At 42.9% G+C, this 16,908-nt stretch overlaps 1 protein-coding gene across 1 annotated transcript in view; it reads left to right on the forward strand.

Moving 5' to 3' along the window:
• Positions 1 to 16,908, forward strand: part of LOC126412309 (uncharacterized) — a 123,676-nt gene that overhangs the window by 18,025 nt on the left and 88,743 nt on the right. The window lies entirely within an intron of this gene.

Consider the following 16,908-nt stretch of genomic DNA (forward strand, 5'->3'; position numbering starts at 1 on the left):
CACAAGTATTCTCAGAATCAAGAGGACAATGCAGTCTGTCGGTGCAAGGAATCTTCGTTCTGGACGCGCTGGAATGGTAAATACATAAACTGCGGCGACACATAGACGTCTCGCAGGTCTTTTCGCACTACATAAAATAGGCAAAACTCGACCGACGCCAGTCGTTCCGCCAGGCGCTCAAGCCTATTGTACGAACCCCTCAGAATTCAGGGAAGTGTAGCCTCCAAACGGAAACGCCGTGTGCCGCGTCCTCCGATGCTTGCCTCGCACAAGCCACTCAAAAAATGGTTCAAATGGTTCTGAGCACTATGGGACTCAACTGCTGAGGTCATTAGTCCCCTAGAACTTAGAACTAGTTAAACCTAACTAACCTAAGGACATCACAAACATCCATGCCCGAGGCAGGATTCGAACCTGCGACCGTAGCGGTCTTGCGGTTCCAGACTGCAGCGCCTTTAACCGCACGGCCACTTCGGCCGGCACAAGCCACTCAGGGAAGTAAACCAACACGTATAGGAATCAAGTGAAAAGTATTTTTATTGAGCTCTCAGTACAAATACTCTCATTACAATAACCTTATTCGGTCTGTTACTACCGTGCAATGACATAGAACATTAACAAAATTGATGAAAATGAGAGGAGACATGAAAAAGAGGGCATGGAACCTCTCAACAGAACGTCGAAGTTACAGTCACCTGCGCCTATGTATGTATGTATACACAGGATGATGCCATGTTGATGTTAAAAACTTTGATGGTTGATGGATAAAGATAAGTGTATCACTTTCAGAAAAGGGACTTTGGTCCGAAAACGAAAGAGTCGAAAGTTATAAGTGAAAATCGTTTCTATATCTCTGACAGTGAACACATACACCGGTACTGTTTTTCCTAAGATTTTAGGGTATCAACTTTCAAAGGTACTTGTATGGACCAAAACAACGAAAAAATGTGCATTATACATGGACTCTAAAATGCATACTTCAAGAGTTATGGGCACTTGTTCATCTTCACAACTGTGAAATACATCAGCGAAGACGAACAAGTACTCATAGCATCTAAGACATGCATTTTAGAGTCCATGCGTAATGGATTTTTGTTTTTGTTTTTGTCCATAGAACCACGTCTGATGGTTGCCTACCCTAAAATCTTAGGGAAAACAGTACCAGGCATAAGAACGATTTTCGTTTATAGCTTTTGACTCGTTAATTTTTGGACCAGGATCCCTTATCTCAGAGTGATACATTTATCCTTCTCCATCGAACCTGAATGTTTTTAACATCATCACGGAATCACTTTGCATATATAGAGGGTCTATACAAGGGCGATGTACTTGAGGTCAATATTATGGAAATCGAAGATGATGTAGAAGAAGATGAAATGGTAGATATGATACTGCGTGAAGAGTTTGACAGAGCACTGATAGATCTAAGTCGAAACAATGCCCCAGGAGTAGACAACATTCCATTAGAACTACTGACAGCCTTGGGAGAGCCAGTCCCGACAAAACTCAACCATCTGGTGAGCAAGATGTATGAGACAGGAGAAATATCCTCAGACTTCAAGAAGAATATAATAATTCCAGGACCAAAGAAAGCAGGTGTTGACAGATGTGAAAATTGCCGAACTATCAGTCACGGCTGCAAAATACTAACGCGAATTGTTTACAGGCGAATGGAAAAACTAGTACGAGCCGACCTCGGGGAAGATCAGTTTGGATTCCATAGAAATATTGGAACACATGAGGCAATACTGACCCTACGACTTATCTTAGAAGCTAGCATTTGTAGACATAGAGAAAGCTTTTGACAATGTTGACTGGAATACTCTCTTTCAAATTCTGAAGGTGGCAGGAGTAAAATACAGGGAGCGAAAGGCTATTTGCAAATTGTACAGAAACCACATGGCAGTTATAAGAGTCGAGGGGCATGAAAAGGAAACAGTGGTTGGGAAGGGAGTAAGGGAGTGAGACAGGATTGTAGCCTCTCCCCAATGTTAATCAATCTGTATATTGAACAAGCAGTGAAGGAAAGAAAAGAAAAATTCGGAGTAGGTATTAAAATCTATGGAGAAGAAATAAAAACTTTGAGGTTCACCGACGACATTGTAATTCTGTCAGAGACAGCAAAGGACTTGGAAGAGCAGTTGAACGGAATGGATAGTGTCTTGAAAAGAGGATACAAGATGAACATCAACAAAAGCAAAACGAGGATAATGGAATTTTGTCGAATTAAGTCGGGTGATGCTGCGGGAATTAGATTAGGAAATGAGACGCTTAAAATAGTAAAGGAGTTTTGCTATTTGGGGAGCAAAATAACTGATGATGGTCGAAGTAGAGAGGATATAAAATGTAGACAGGCAATGGCAAGGAAAGCGTTTCTGAAGAAGAGAATTTTGTTAACATCGAGTATAGATTTAAGTGTCAGAAAGTCGTTTCTGAAAGTATTTGTATGGAGTTTAGCCAAGTATGGAAGTGAAATATGGACGATAAATAGTTTGGACAAGAAGAGAATAGAAGCTTTCGAAATGTTGTGCTACAGAAGAATGCTGAAGATTAGATGGGTAGATCACGTAACTAATGAGGAGGTATTGAATAGAATTGGGGAGAAGAGGAGTTTGTGGCACAACTTGACTAGAAGAAGGGTTCGGTTGGTAGGAGATGTTCTGAGGCATCAATGGATCACCAATTTAGTATTGGAGGGCAGCGTGGAGGTTAAAATTCGTAGAGGGAGACCAAGAAATGAATACACTAAGCAGATTCAGAGGGATGTAGGCTGCAGCAGGTACTGGGTGATGAAGAAGCTTGCACAGGATAGAGCAGCATGGAGAGCTGCATGAAACCAGTCTCAGGACTGAAGACCACAACAACAACAACATACATGTATATACAGGCGCTGGCGCCTGTAACGTCAACGCTCTGTACCGTCGTTGGATGACGTTTCCGGACACGGGTTCCTATCCTTATATTGTTCCTCAAGACACTTTTTCATCGCCTGGAAGTTTGTCGGTATAATTTGGAATACCCTATATATGTATTCAAACAGTTTATTTTCGAAACATAAACGTATTGATGACCGTTTATTTTAGCTCTTAATGAAGGAGAGGAAAATATAAACAGTTGTTGACGATTGTCTCCAAAATATGTTGCATTAGTCTGTAGGAGTTTCGTGCCAGAAACATCAACGGAAAAATATATAAACTACGTGGCGAAAGCTGCTGCAGGAGAATAGATTAGTTGTACGTAGCCTGTGAATGGTGCATACGCTCTGAAACGCGTTATAGTAAATGAAGAAAGCGAAAACCATAGACTGGTTGTAGATCCGTGTCCCTTTTCACTATCAGTTACATTAGCGTCACCTTCGTTCACTGTCTACTCTGTGCAACCAAAAGACTTTTACCGGGAAGAGAAACGACTGCACACTCTTCGTGTGAGAAACGGACTCCGCGCGCGCACATACAATCACGACGCACAATTGGCGGTCTACAAGGCCGACGTAGCGGTGCAGGCCTATGCGCGGCTGATGCGCGCTGCCTGAGTAATGGCCGGGAACAAAGCGGCGCAGCTTTTCTTGTTTGCACGCCAGCCGGCAAAAGCACGCCGTGAATACCGGAGCGCGGCGCTCGAAAGAGCCCGCCAGCGCTCGCAGCTAACCACTGTGTTAATTTAATGTGCAGTTGCGTGTTTCTGTTATTTCATCTGACATCGATGCCGAGGAAACTTTCTCCGTTACCGTTAAAAGAGCCAAACGTATGCGAATAAATCAGGGAAGTAAATACGTTTTACGTAAGAAGATTTTTTTCAGCAGATTCACTGTGTGTAAAATTACTTACCACGTCTGATTTTAGTAAATTCGATTATTTTCTCCGTCGTTTTCGTCAGAAACCGTATTCGCGCCTTGGTCTCCGTCGACAATTTTTGCCCCTCCCCCCACCCCACACCCTCACTCACACACTTCCCGCTATTACCAAGCCATTGACGATTCACTTTAATTTCATCTGAGGCATCATGTAACATTTGCATAATGTGTTTTCAGTTTCATCTTCATCTACAGCTACATGATTATGCTATATCTACATCTACATGATTTCTCTGAATTCACCGAAACACTTTCAAGTTATTTCTCTGCAATTCCACACTCGAACTCCGCGTGGGAAAAACGAACGTTTAAATCTGTCTGTGAAACATCCCCTTAGAAAATTTATAAATGACTGTGCTTAAACTGACACATAATATTTTTAGCGCAACGCAGTCTGACTTTCAAAAATCCCTACAAAAGAATGGCCTTGACTAACAATAATCTATACCTTTCATCAATCACTTACCTCAATAAAATCTTCGTTACTCGAAGTACTGCAATACAGCGAGCGCCACTACTGCCAGCTAAATTAAAGATTCAAACTACTGAAGGCACTAACTACTGATAGGCATAGTTAGCAAATGAAATATTTTGATAAAGAACAAACAATGTATTTACCTAATAGTGTTCAAAAGTCATAATATATATATATCAGTTCATGACATCCAGTCTTACAAATTTACTGACTCTGATGGACACACGTCCAGATCATCCGCTCTCAAAACTCCGCCATCTCTCTTCCAACATCCACCACTGCTGGCGGCTCACCTCCAACTGCGCAACGCTACGCGCTATTAACGCAACTGCCCACAACAATAGCAAACAACAATGCAAACCAGCCACAGACTGCACACAGCACAGCCAGTGATTTTCATACAGAGTGCTACGTGGCGTTACCAATATAAAAACCTAAACAGCCTACTTAAATCTGTTCAAAAAGATGGTTCAAATTGCTATAAGCACTATGGGACTTAACATCTGAGGTCATCAGCCCCCTAGACTTAGAACGACTTAAACCTAACTAACCTAAGGACATCATACATATGCATGCCCGAGGCAGGATTGGAACCTGCGACCGTAGCGGTCGCGCGGTTCCAGACTGTAGCACCTACAACCGCTCGGCCACTCCGGCCGGCCAAATCTGTCTCTGCAAGCTCTCATTTCTCTTATTTTTTACTATGACGATCATTTCTCCCTATGTAGGCTGACTGAGGAGAAAGTTAGTGATTAAAATTTCACGATAAGATGCTACCACAACGAAAAACGCCTTTGTTTTAATGATTGCCACCCCAAATCAAGTATTACATCCGTGGCGCTCTGTCACCTGTTTCGCGATAGTTGCAAAGTCCTCCGTTGATACTATCTCGTGTGGATTCCACACCAAACACAGCAGTGCTCCTGAAGACGACGTACAAACACAGTGTAGGCAGTCTCTTTAGTATCCTGTTGCATTTTCTCAGTGTTCTGCCAATAATTCGTAGTCTTTGGTTTGCTTTGCCCACAACGTTATCTATGTGATCGTTCCAACTCAAGTGTTCCTCGTGCTGTTTTTTAAAACTGTGATTCTCCTTGTGGCAAACTGTTATTAGTGTTTCTTTTGACGTCTATTTATTTGTTAGTATTATTTACAACAGATTTGGGGTCTTTTAGCTGTAGACCTACATGCTACTGACGGCAAAATCGGATGGGGTAGGCTGAGAAAAGAAACACTAATTAGTATTTTCTGGAACGGGATTCAAATTCCCAACCGGTAACCTGTTATTTACGTGAATCGCTTAAGTTATTTATAGGACTTTTTTTTAGCAACATCACGGTTCAATTCCCCATACTTGTACACTACGAATTTGTACTCCATCTAATAACCTACCGGTAATCCGTCTTACAGTTCATGATTGTAATTAGCATTGTTACTACCTTTCTTTAGGTTCCAGACTATAATTCTTTTTGTTCAAGACCTCTCTTTCAGTTTAATGAAGAGTGATAGTTCTTGGCTCGTTAAAAAAAAAAAATGTTGCTGGACCAGGACTAGAAATGTTATCGTGGAACTGACAGTTCCTCTGCCTTATGATGTTCTTATGACAACAGGTAACAGTGCTACCAGTCAAAACGAGAACATAGATTTAATCTGTGAGTTTATGTTTCAGTACAGCATTAAGTGGAATCTACTCGTTGTCTGTTGTATACATGCCCTGTTGTAAATAGCATACAGTGTCATCTAATCCGTGGTAAAGAAACTGTCAATTTAATTATTGTTTTTAAAGAATGAGTTTTCCGTTGTGTTAAGTCTCAGTTTTTCATCGTCTCTTTTATGTCAAAAACAGCTGCAAGCAAAAAATAGTTGATATATGGTTTTCTTGTCGTTCTTATTTGAATACTAAGGTGTACTAGGGGGAAAAAAGTGTGTGGTGTATTCCTTTTGAGGAAGCGTGGTAGTTCGGCATCCAGTTTATATTGAGTGTAGGCTGGAATCATCTCAAGTTGCACTTCTATCTTATCATAAAAGGGTTGTACTTCTCTTCTGGGGAGTGGAGTGTTCGATGCACATGCTCCTGTCAGTTTCACCACTTATCTCGTGTTGAGTTGTCTTTGTATTGCGTTATCTACGGAAAGTCAACAATGTCTGAATAAACACCACACCAAAGACAGAATACGGCTCCGGGCAAAGGAGACATCCAGCCACTTCGCGGAATTCGAGCCCGTTCACCGAACTGAAAGGAACAGCGGACTCCATAGTTTGTCATCTACCAAACGCATATAATGCACAACTACTCTCTCTCTCTCTCTCTCTCTCTCTATCTCTGTCTCTCTAACACACATACACACATGCACACACACAAACAAACGATTTCGAACAAACGAAATTTCTTAGAAGGAAATAAGATGAAATAAGCCCTCGTGAAAGTTTGTGACATCTCACGAAGGGCCGATATATGAAACTATCTGACGACTAGAAGTTCGAATCTGCATTCAGCGGAAAAACCTAGTTTTAGATAAAAGCCCCTGAAATGAAAACATCAAAGGCTCGATGAAGGATCACAAAGGTGGTTTTAAAAACAATTTAAAAGAATGAGGTAAGAATGAGGTTAGAAGTTCAGAAATAACTGCCAAGTACACAACAGCTTCGGAAATTTTATTGACATCATCAGGAGAAAGGGACAGGTTTTCTTCACCCACATTTTCTGGACGAACGACAGCATACTGCCAAAAACGAACCTCATACACAAGTTTGGAAACTGAAAAATAGACCCTAGATGAAGTGACAGAACTAGCTGAGCTGCGTAGAAACGTCTCTAAAACTGTCCCTTATGAGGAACAAGGAGACTGACAGGAAAAGGGAAGTAAACTGTTTATTATTTCGAAAGTAAGCGTCATAACTGTTAATATTTGTACATTTACCGAAGTGCGAGGCAAGACTGTCAATGCATTCATGGAAAAATGTTTGCGGTTGCCTAAAGAACCATGGATGTATCCAGGAAGGAACCTGTTCGGCCGCGCGGGGTAGCCGTGCCGTCTAGGGCACCTTGTCACTGCCCGCGCGATTCCCCCCGTCGGAAGTTCGAGTCCTCCCTCGGGCATGGGTGTGTGTGTTGTCCTTAGCGTAACTAAGTTTAAGTTAGGTTAAGTAGTGCATGGTACTGGGAGATGAAGAAGCTTGCACAGGATAGAGTAGCATGGAGAGCTCATGAAACCTGTCTCAGGACTGAAGACCACAACAACAACAAGTAGTGCGTAAGCTTAGGGACTGATGACCTCCGCAGTTTGGTCCCATAAGACCTTACCACAAATTTCCAGAACCTCTTCGTCCTAAGCAACACGACGGCCACGAATGTCTTCCGTCGAGTTCAGAATCTCGCTTCCCGAGCACGAGGTCCCGGGTTCGATTCCCGGCGGGGTCGGGGATTTTCACCTGCCTCGAGATGACTGGGTGTTTGTGTTGTCCTCATCATTTCATCATCATCCAGGAAAGTGGCGAAATTGGACTGAGCAAAGATTGGATAATTGTGCGGGCGCTGATGACCACGCAGTTGAGCGCCCCACTAACCAAACATCATCATCATCATCATCGAGTTCAGAAGTATGGAAATCGCTTGAGGAGATGTTGTTGTATAGAGGATGTGGAAGGGCTACCAGCTAAACCTTCTGCACTGTAGTCGCCCTCCCTAATGTTGCCATGTTGGTTTCGAGCCCACTGCAGAAGTTTCTCTGGGAAGCCTTTCCACATCCCACATAAGAGTCCCGATGCGATTTCCATGTTTTTGGAGCTTGCTTTAAGCGGAGAGCTGCACTCCAGGATTCAATCATGGTTCCGTGGTATAATGGTCGCCTAGTCGTAGATATTGCTATAATCGCACTATTTCACTCCCATTTACGGAGCTTGTTAGCACTTGATGTTAGGATGGCGCCATTAAAATGCATTGTAGTAATCGCTGCTGCTTGCTGGATCGCTGCTGTGTCTCGATGCTAATGGTGGCTCTAAATCTGGTTCTCTAGGGGTAAAAAGATGAGGTCCTGTGTTTTTGATGTGCTTTTGATGATAAATAATGAGCGAAACCAACAAATATTTAAGCTTCAAATATTTATTACTCTGGTGGCCATCTTAATTCCACTGTCCACCAAAGACAATGACACAACACAAAGTAGCACTTCTTTTACTTGTTCTTTGCAGTGTTTATCCACCTTGAACAATAACACACATACACTTTACCAAAGTGACATTCAGACTCCGCTCCCGACCCTTCTTGCTGCTTGTATTTATAACCTTGTCAAAGAACTACTAAAAAGAGATATAGTTTATAAGTCACATGTACATCTGTTATCGTAATTTGTGCAGAAAAGTTATTAATTTATATCGAGTGACATAATTTAATAGGTTATTAATATGACAGACAGATTTGTTGACTTGACAGAATAATTCTTTGTTACAAAAAGACCGTTTTTTAGAAGTTTGTCAATTGACTTCTCTAATTTGCATAAATCAGTAAATAACATGAATTATTAAGAATTACATTGGTTGTCGTCTAAAATAGGAGTGTTTACGAGAATACTGAGTGAAAACGGTCCTAGTGAACAAATAGGTTTCACTGGGTGATTTTTATTTAAGAAGATCCAAAATACGTAAGTTGGCCACTATTTTTCGTACTTCATATTAATTATTTAAGATGAACTTCGTGTTTTTACCTGATGACATTTGCTGTATCAGTGATCAAGTGATATTAACTTTTGTGTGGGTCAGTTATTCAGTATAATTTAATGGGTTTACTGTTTATGGAGACATGTTATGCAATCATTGTTAACATACACAACAACTTTTTTATAATCATAAATACTCGTTAAACTGGTTGAGTTTGGAGGGTATCACATACTTCGGTAAAGTAAAGCCTTTAATAGGTTCCGTTACAGTGGGCAACCGCAAACATTTTTTAGTGAAGGAACTGCCCGCCGTGTCTCACAGTGGAATAAATGAATTAACAATTATGGTGATTACTTTTGAAATAATAAACGGTTTACTTACTTTTTCCCATCTGCCTCGTTCTCATTTGACTGCCCCTTACGGTTTTGACGGTATCAGAATAAAACTAGACCACCAGACGGCGAATTATGGACAGAAGAAAGATGAAATATATATTAAGGTTGGGTTGTTTGGGGGAGGAGACCAGACAGCGAGGTCATCCGTCTCATCGGATTAGGGAAGAACAGGGAAGGAAGTCGGCCGTGCCCTTTTCAAATGAACCATCCCGGCATTTATCTGGAGCGATTTAGGGAAATCACGGAAAACCTAAATCACGATGGCTGGACGCCGGATGGAACCGTCGTCCTCCCGAATGCGAGTCCAGTGTGCTATATATTAAGAGAAGGGGCTGGATATGTGCATAGTACATGATTAGAAACCGATTTAAACGTAGTCTAAAAGGGTTTCAACGATAACAAAAACGAAGTATATGGAAATGTTCCTGGTCATGGAGGCTAAGATACAGAAATGTTTAGAAATTGAATTGAATGCAATCGTAGAAAGGTAGTTCCTGGCGAAATGATGGCAATATTGTCAGAGGGATGTCGCTTGTCGCGTTTGCTCGGTGTGTCTGTGACGTCAGAGTGATGAAGCGTGGGCCGCGTAGCTGGGGACAGTCAGCAGGCGGTGGAAACGGGGACACGGCGGGCGGGAGGCGGCTGTGCAGCGACTGCGGCGGCTGCGAAACCGGCGGCTCGCCTCGCTCAAGCTGCACTCCGGACACGTACCTGCTGTTGCGCCACCACACGTGATCGCCGGCCATGGCGGAGCGGCACTTGTTCCTGGTACGTTACGCAGTACCGATAAGAAACCTGCTACGAGGCCCACGACGAATTTTAAATGCACTGCCACATTACGAACGAACTGGTGCAGATATTCGTTCTCTTGCGAAGTTTTCAAAAGCATGGATTCATTAGCTTGTCTGTTTTATTTTTCCTCGAAAAGTCAGAGGTTCAGCCACTGTCAGTTTAAAAACGCTGGGTGTAGGTAACTGAAGCGACTGGAAGTATACGACAACCGAACAAAAAAGGTTTCAGAAAACTTGGGTCCAAAGATGATCCGTTAGCGACATATTTAGTCCCTTCTTACCCTCAGTTCAAATTTCACCCATGGCCCACGGTAGGGAAATGTGGTAGTTGCATGCCGCTGCTAATGATGTGAACGATTTATAACGTATCAAAACGTGAACCGCTTATTGCAGAAAGGCACCATGTATATGTATCTTACTTTTACAGTAGAAACAAAGAACTGAATAAAAGCATTTTGATGCACATTATCTCCTGTCATGTATTTCTGGTTTCTTGATGTAGGTATACTTGCTTATTATACGGGATTATCAAAAAGTCAGTATAAATTTGAAAACTGAATAAATCACGGAATAATGTAGATAGAGAGGTACAAATTGACACACACATGCTTGGAATGACATGGGGTTTTATTAGAACCAAAAAAATAGAAAAGTTCAAAAAATGTCCGACAGATGGCGCTTCATCTGGTCAGAATAGCAATAATTAGCATAACAAAGTAAGACAAAGCAAAGATGATGTTCTTTACAGGAAATGCTCAATTGTCCACCATCATTCCTCAACAATAGCCTGTAGTCGAGGAATAATGTTGCGAACAGCACTGTAAAGCATGTCTGGAGTTATGGTGAGGCATTGGCGTCGGATGTTGTCTTTCAGCATCCCTAGAGATGTCGGTCGATCACGATAAACTTGCGACTTGAGGTAACCCCAAAGCCAATAATCGCACGGACCGAGGTCTGGGGACCTGGGAGGCCAAGCATGACGAAAGTGGCGGCTGAGCACACGATCATCACCAAACAACGCGCGCAAGAGATCTTTCACGCGTCTAGTAATATGGGGTGGAGCACCATCCTGCATAAACATCGTACGTTCCAGCAGGTGTTTATGAGCCAGGCTGGGGATGATGCGATTCTGTAACGTATCGGCGAACCTCTCACCCGTCACGGTAGCAGTTACAAAACCAGAATCACGCATTTCCTCGAAGAAAAAAGGACCGATAACGTTTTTTTTTGTTGTAATAAAACCCCATGTCATTCCAAGCATGTGTGTCAATTTTTACCTCTCTATCTTCATTATTCCGTGGTTTGTTAAGTTTTCAAATTTATACTGACTTTTTGATTACCCGGTACATGCTGGTCAAAGCAATCTGAAAAGCCTGTAAGAATGTTGTAGGGCAAGCTATGCCGAGAAATAATTGTTAAGGAAAAAAAAAAATTATGTTAGCTGAGGAAAAGCCACGTTTTTTCGGTTTGAGGAAACCAAACGAAGGAAAAAGTCCGTACTTTGCGCTGAATTTAGCACTGAATTTAGCCCTTCAGATCGTTGCGAGTGCTAAAATGCGGTAATCCACGGACTTCTGTGGGACCATGAGTTACCACTTGTTCAAATGCTCATTACCAGTTGATATCTGCCTTTTTCGGATGTGATAAATTTAAGCTAGGTGAGCAAAAGCCACATTTGTTCGGTCTGAGAAAACCAAACGAAGGAAAAATTTGGCGATACTGTCTCTTTTCTTTTTTTTTTATTTTTTTCTTTTTATTATGGGACTCAACTGCTGTGGTCATAAGTCCCCTAGAACTTAGAACTACTTAAACCTAACTAACCTAAGGACATCACACACATTCATGCCCGAGGCAGGATTCGAACCTGCGACCGTAGCGGTCGTGCTGTTCCAGACTGTAGCGCCTTTAACCGCTCGGCCACTCCGGCCGGCGATACTGTCTCTGGGCAAGCTGCATGAATTTGCGCACACGACGACCTGACTGCCTAACTAAATAACTAGTAAAGGGCGCAACAGTTGTTTCTTAGCACAGCCTGCCCTGCGATGCCATTAAAAGCTTTTCAGACTGTTTTTGGCCATTCTGTTTCAGGTAACTGTCAAGTATGACGTAAGGGAAAGAAGGGACGACTCTGGTGATGTTGAACATGTTCTCTTTTTATCAGTACACTGGATTTTCAAATCAATTTGAGTATTAAGCTACTTGTTTTAAAATAGAACTGTACATACAAACGTCTTGTAATAAACATTGTTTATTACATATTTCTGAATAACATATGACGTTTTGTGGGCTAAATTACTCAGTTATCTTCAGTTGTAGTCGTCCATGAATTGGCAGAATCACAAAACTGCATCTTTTCTTGAGAGATACAGACCAGAGATTTCTGTATATCATTCATTTTGTTGTTATTTATAGACGGCGCTGACATATAGGCTTTCTTTGAAGGGAGTCGCAAATGTTGGTTCTATTTTCTCAGCCTAAACGTGCCCATCGTCAACCCACTAATATTCATATTGCACGTGATGATGTACGGCTTTTCAGCTGATAAGGTCATCTCATGGTATCATGAAGTAGTGGAAACCATTTTCAGATGTCTAAGAATAACTTCACAATACGAGCCACTGATCAGGCAGGTTCTTTTATGAGATGTAGGCCACCATGTACTTTAGTCGATAAAAGACTCCAACTTCATTTGAACCATGGAAAACTTAGTATCGTTTTTTGATGAAAGTTTTATGAGTTCAACAATGTTATCCACTATAAGCATCTTTACTTCTTCCACCAGCAATCCCAGACTTATTCGCAGTAAACGAAAAATTGCAGTCGTTTTCGTGCAAACATGTTTCCTTTTTGCAGTAAAAAATGGATTGATCCACTCAGTACCAAATCGTAAAAAAAAAACAGAAATTTATAAATGTAGGGCTTGTTGCCGTTCTCGAAGAACTACTGCCACCTTGTCCAGCTTCCTGACAAAGAGAGAGAGAGAGAGAGAGATTAAACAAAATAAATTTACATTTACGGTCACATATTCGCTTTGTACATAAAATTACGAATCGATCGACGTATGCACAGGTTGACCTGACTATTATTTCAAAAGCCGGTGGAATTAATTTTTAAAGAACTACTGTCAAACCAATGTCCTCCGACAGTTAGGACCACCATAGAGTTGCCTAATCAGAAGTCTATCTTCTCGTGGGGGCAGAGTAATTTTCCGAACCCCGAATTAATTATTCCTGATATTTAGCTACATTGCGAAGCCCCACAAAGACTGGTCGAACCGCTACTTTGCAATTCATGGTACAGTTACTTCATGGTGGGTGGGTACTAAACCGTCCGGCTATTCTCAGAATTACCATCACTCCAGTACCCCGAACCTGTGAGCTACGAAACCTGACTTCGCTGCCGGCCGGGGTGGCCGAGCGGTTCTAGGTCTGGAACCGCACGACCGCTACTGTCGCAGGTTCGAATCCTGCCTCGGGCATGGATGTGTGTGATGTCCTTAGGTTACTTAGGTTTAAGTAGTTCTAAGTTCTAGGGGACTTATGACCACAGCAGTTGAGTCCCATAGTGCACAGAGCCATTTGAACCATTTTTGAACCTGACTTCGCTGGCCGGAAGCAATCGTAAGGGCCACCCTGGTTAAGGTGGCTGCGAGGGTCCTCTTTCTGCTGGCGGGTGCTTACTGTGATGCATCGCGTGCGTTAACGGAATGGTCGAGAGAGATACTCACCCTCTCAGCCAGTCGCAGCTGTAGCTCGGAGTACGTCGTTATTCTCACTAGCGCTGATGTTGCCGCCATTTTCAGGTCTACGTCTACGCTTCTTGTACTTGGTAACAGCCATGAACCGCGCATCACGTGTTAGCGCGGCTTTGATCGGTAATGCAGCCGTGAGTATTTCGGCTGTAACGCAACGTTAGCACCCCACCGGTGGAGGCTTGGAGTTTGTGCTGTCCTTATCATTTCATGATAATCATCATCATCATTCGTCGGACAGATGGCCGCTGGCGCTTACGGCCCTGCAACAATCGTCGGATGGATACAGGCTGGAGGAAGGAGCGTTGTGGTGTGGGAAATGTTTTCGTGACGTTTCCTGCGTTATTTCGTCATTCTGGAAGACACAATGTATCAACACAACCAAGCAACCATCCAAGAGGACCTGTCCACCCCTACAAGCAGTCTGGTTTTCCTCGACACGATGTCATCTACCAGCAGAGCAATACAACGTGTCAGACAGACCGCAGTGACCGTGTGTGGTTCTAAGAGCACCAAGATGCATTTACCGTTCTCTTCGGGCCACCAAACTCTCCAGATTTTAACTCAATCGAGAATTTGTTGGGCCACATCGAAGGATCCTCAACGGAGAAATCTAGTCCAGCTGGCCATGACACTGGAGTCGGCATAGCTTCAAACCCATGTCTCTATGTTCCAGAACCTCATTCACATTCTTCCTTCGTGTCTCGCAGTGTTGCGCGCTGCAAAAGATGGTTATTAGGACTTGTCAAAGGTAGTCAAGTAGGTGTGACTGGACAGCGTATGTCTAGACTGGCATTAGGGATGCAGACTTACTCTTGACGTGTCGTTTGAGTCTAAATCACCGAATGTCAAGAGCAGTTGTGAAGAGACCCCAAGCCATTTTTTCAACGTCAACTCACAAGGGATATTATCGGTAGTTTTCTCATGGTTTAATTGATTACAATGGTTTAGCGAATCACTTTGTAGCATAAATAATGATATCACCAACCTATTCAGATTTTATTCTTTGTGAAAATGAATTGTCATTAGCGAAATAGCTGAAAAGCGGCATTTATATGAAAACAAACTCGAAGCGTCTCTCCAAAAAGTTTCAGAGCGCTCCAGTTTTGAGCGCTTTCTCAACCCGCCTCGCGATCTGCACTGTTTGCTGGCCTCTTTGAATGGGATGCGACCCTCTCTTTGAAGATTCTCCGAGGGATTTGCTACGAAATGCAGCTCCAGTCCCTACCACGCAGCAAAAAGTTCTTCACGAATACTCAAAACAATTTACTCCAACTGTAGTCAAAGCTTCGTCGGTACTTCTGAAGTTTGTAGTGCAGCTATTCTAACTTCCTAGTTTGCGTCTGCTGTGTTTTCGACGATCGAAAGCAAACCCAACAACACAAGAGGAAACTAAATGAAAAAAGTCAAGATGAAATTGTGGTACTGCTTTGATAAATAAAAAGAATGGAGGAAATACCTGGTTTCAGTATTATAAACCACTATGAGTGAGTCTTCTATTATACATGAATACTCTTCAGCCCGTAAGTAGTGCCTTCTCTTGTAAAACAGAGAAGGTGAAAAAAAAAAAAAAACCCTATGCTGAGCGAGGTAGCCGAGCGGTCTATTAGGCCTTGTCACGGTCCGCGCGGCGCCCCCCGTCGGAAGTTCGAGGCTTCTCTCGGGCATAGGTGTGTGTGCTGTCCTTAGCGTAAGCTAGTTTCAGTTAGATTAAGTAGTGGGCAAGGTTAGGGACCGATGACCTCAGCAGTTTGGTTCCATAAGACCTTACCACAAACTAAAAAAAAATAATCTATGAGCTGTCTGTAATGCAGGCTTATTCGATACTATACATACTGCGGACCGTAAACCACAAATTTAAGATTCTAGAGATCGATTAAGAACTGGTGCTTGCTTACAAATGTCGAGGAATTACATTAACAACTAACTGGGAATAAAACATAAAATCAATAGTTACACTAACAACATATTACTGAAGATTAGTAATGGTCTCGAAAGTTGATTACAAGATGGACGAGAATAAAAGTAACACAATGGTAATGGGGTCTTGTCGAGTTAAGTCAGACGATTTTAAGAGAATTAGGGTAAATAATGAGGTGGTAGCTGTAGCAGACGAATTTTACAATTTAGACAGCATAATAACTGAAAATAATAAAACCAAATTGGATATAAAATGTAGTCTAGCAATTACAGGACAGAGTTTTCTGGAAAAGAAGAATGTAAACATCGAATAGAAATTAAGAGTAAGGTAACTGAGCCGTGCGCGGCTCGCGGTCATGCCGTTTATTGCTCGTCATCTTGTTTTGGTGGTTTTGTCGCATCGTTTTCTCTTTTAATTCGATTTACTGGCGTCACTTGGTTGCTGGTTTGCTTGCCCGTGAGTGGCAGCAGCAGCGCTTATCGATGAGTGCACTGTCGTACGATCTCTGGAGCGACCGCTAGTATTAACGGGTTGTCGTCTTTTTTGGGAGCTCAGTCCGGACGCAGCAGCAGTGAAGTTGGGGACGGAGCGCCAGTGAGAAGCGGACAGCCAATGCTCGCCGGCCAGTGGCGACACACATGAACTGTCCGACGGAAGGAGATTGAAGCGGGTCGTTCGGTTGGTCGTCTCATCGGGCGACGTGTATTTGGTCTTTTGATCGTTTCTGGGCCTCGTCACTTGGTCATCTTGGCGGATGTGGGTCGGTTCCTTCCTTGAGCAGAGATGTCGTGCTCAGTGGGTGAGAGTTACCTCTGCATGGATGGGTCCGAGCCAGGGTGCCCGGGTCGCCGCGTCTCCGAGTTCCGAACGGACATGGAGTTCAGTCGGGTTGGAGCTGCAGTCAGCTTCGGACAGCCAAGACTCGCCCGACCTTCGCCGACACGTAACTTGAGTGGGATCGACCTGAGTTGGTCGTTCGGTCGGTCGTCTTATCGGACGACGTGTATTTGGTCGCCGACACTCTGTGTATCGAACTGATTCGACCTTGTCGTTCCACAGCGATTGA

Source organism: Schistocerca serialis, chromosome 7 (genome assembly GCF_023864345.2).
Source record: "Schistocerca serialis cubense isolate TAMUIC-IGC-003099 chromosome 7, iqSchSeri2.2, whole genome shotgun sequence".
In the NCBI taxonomy this organism is placed as follows: domain Eukaryota; kingdom Metazoa; phylum Arthropoda; class Insecta; order Orthoptera; family Acrididae; genus Schistocerca; species Schistocerca serialis.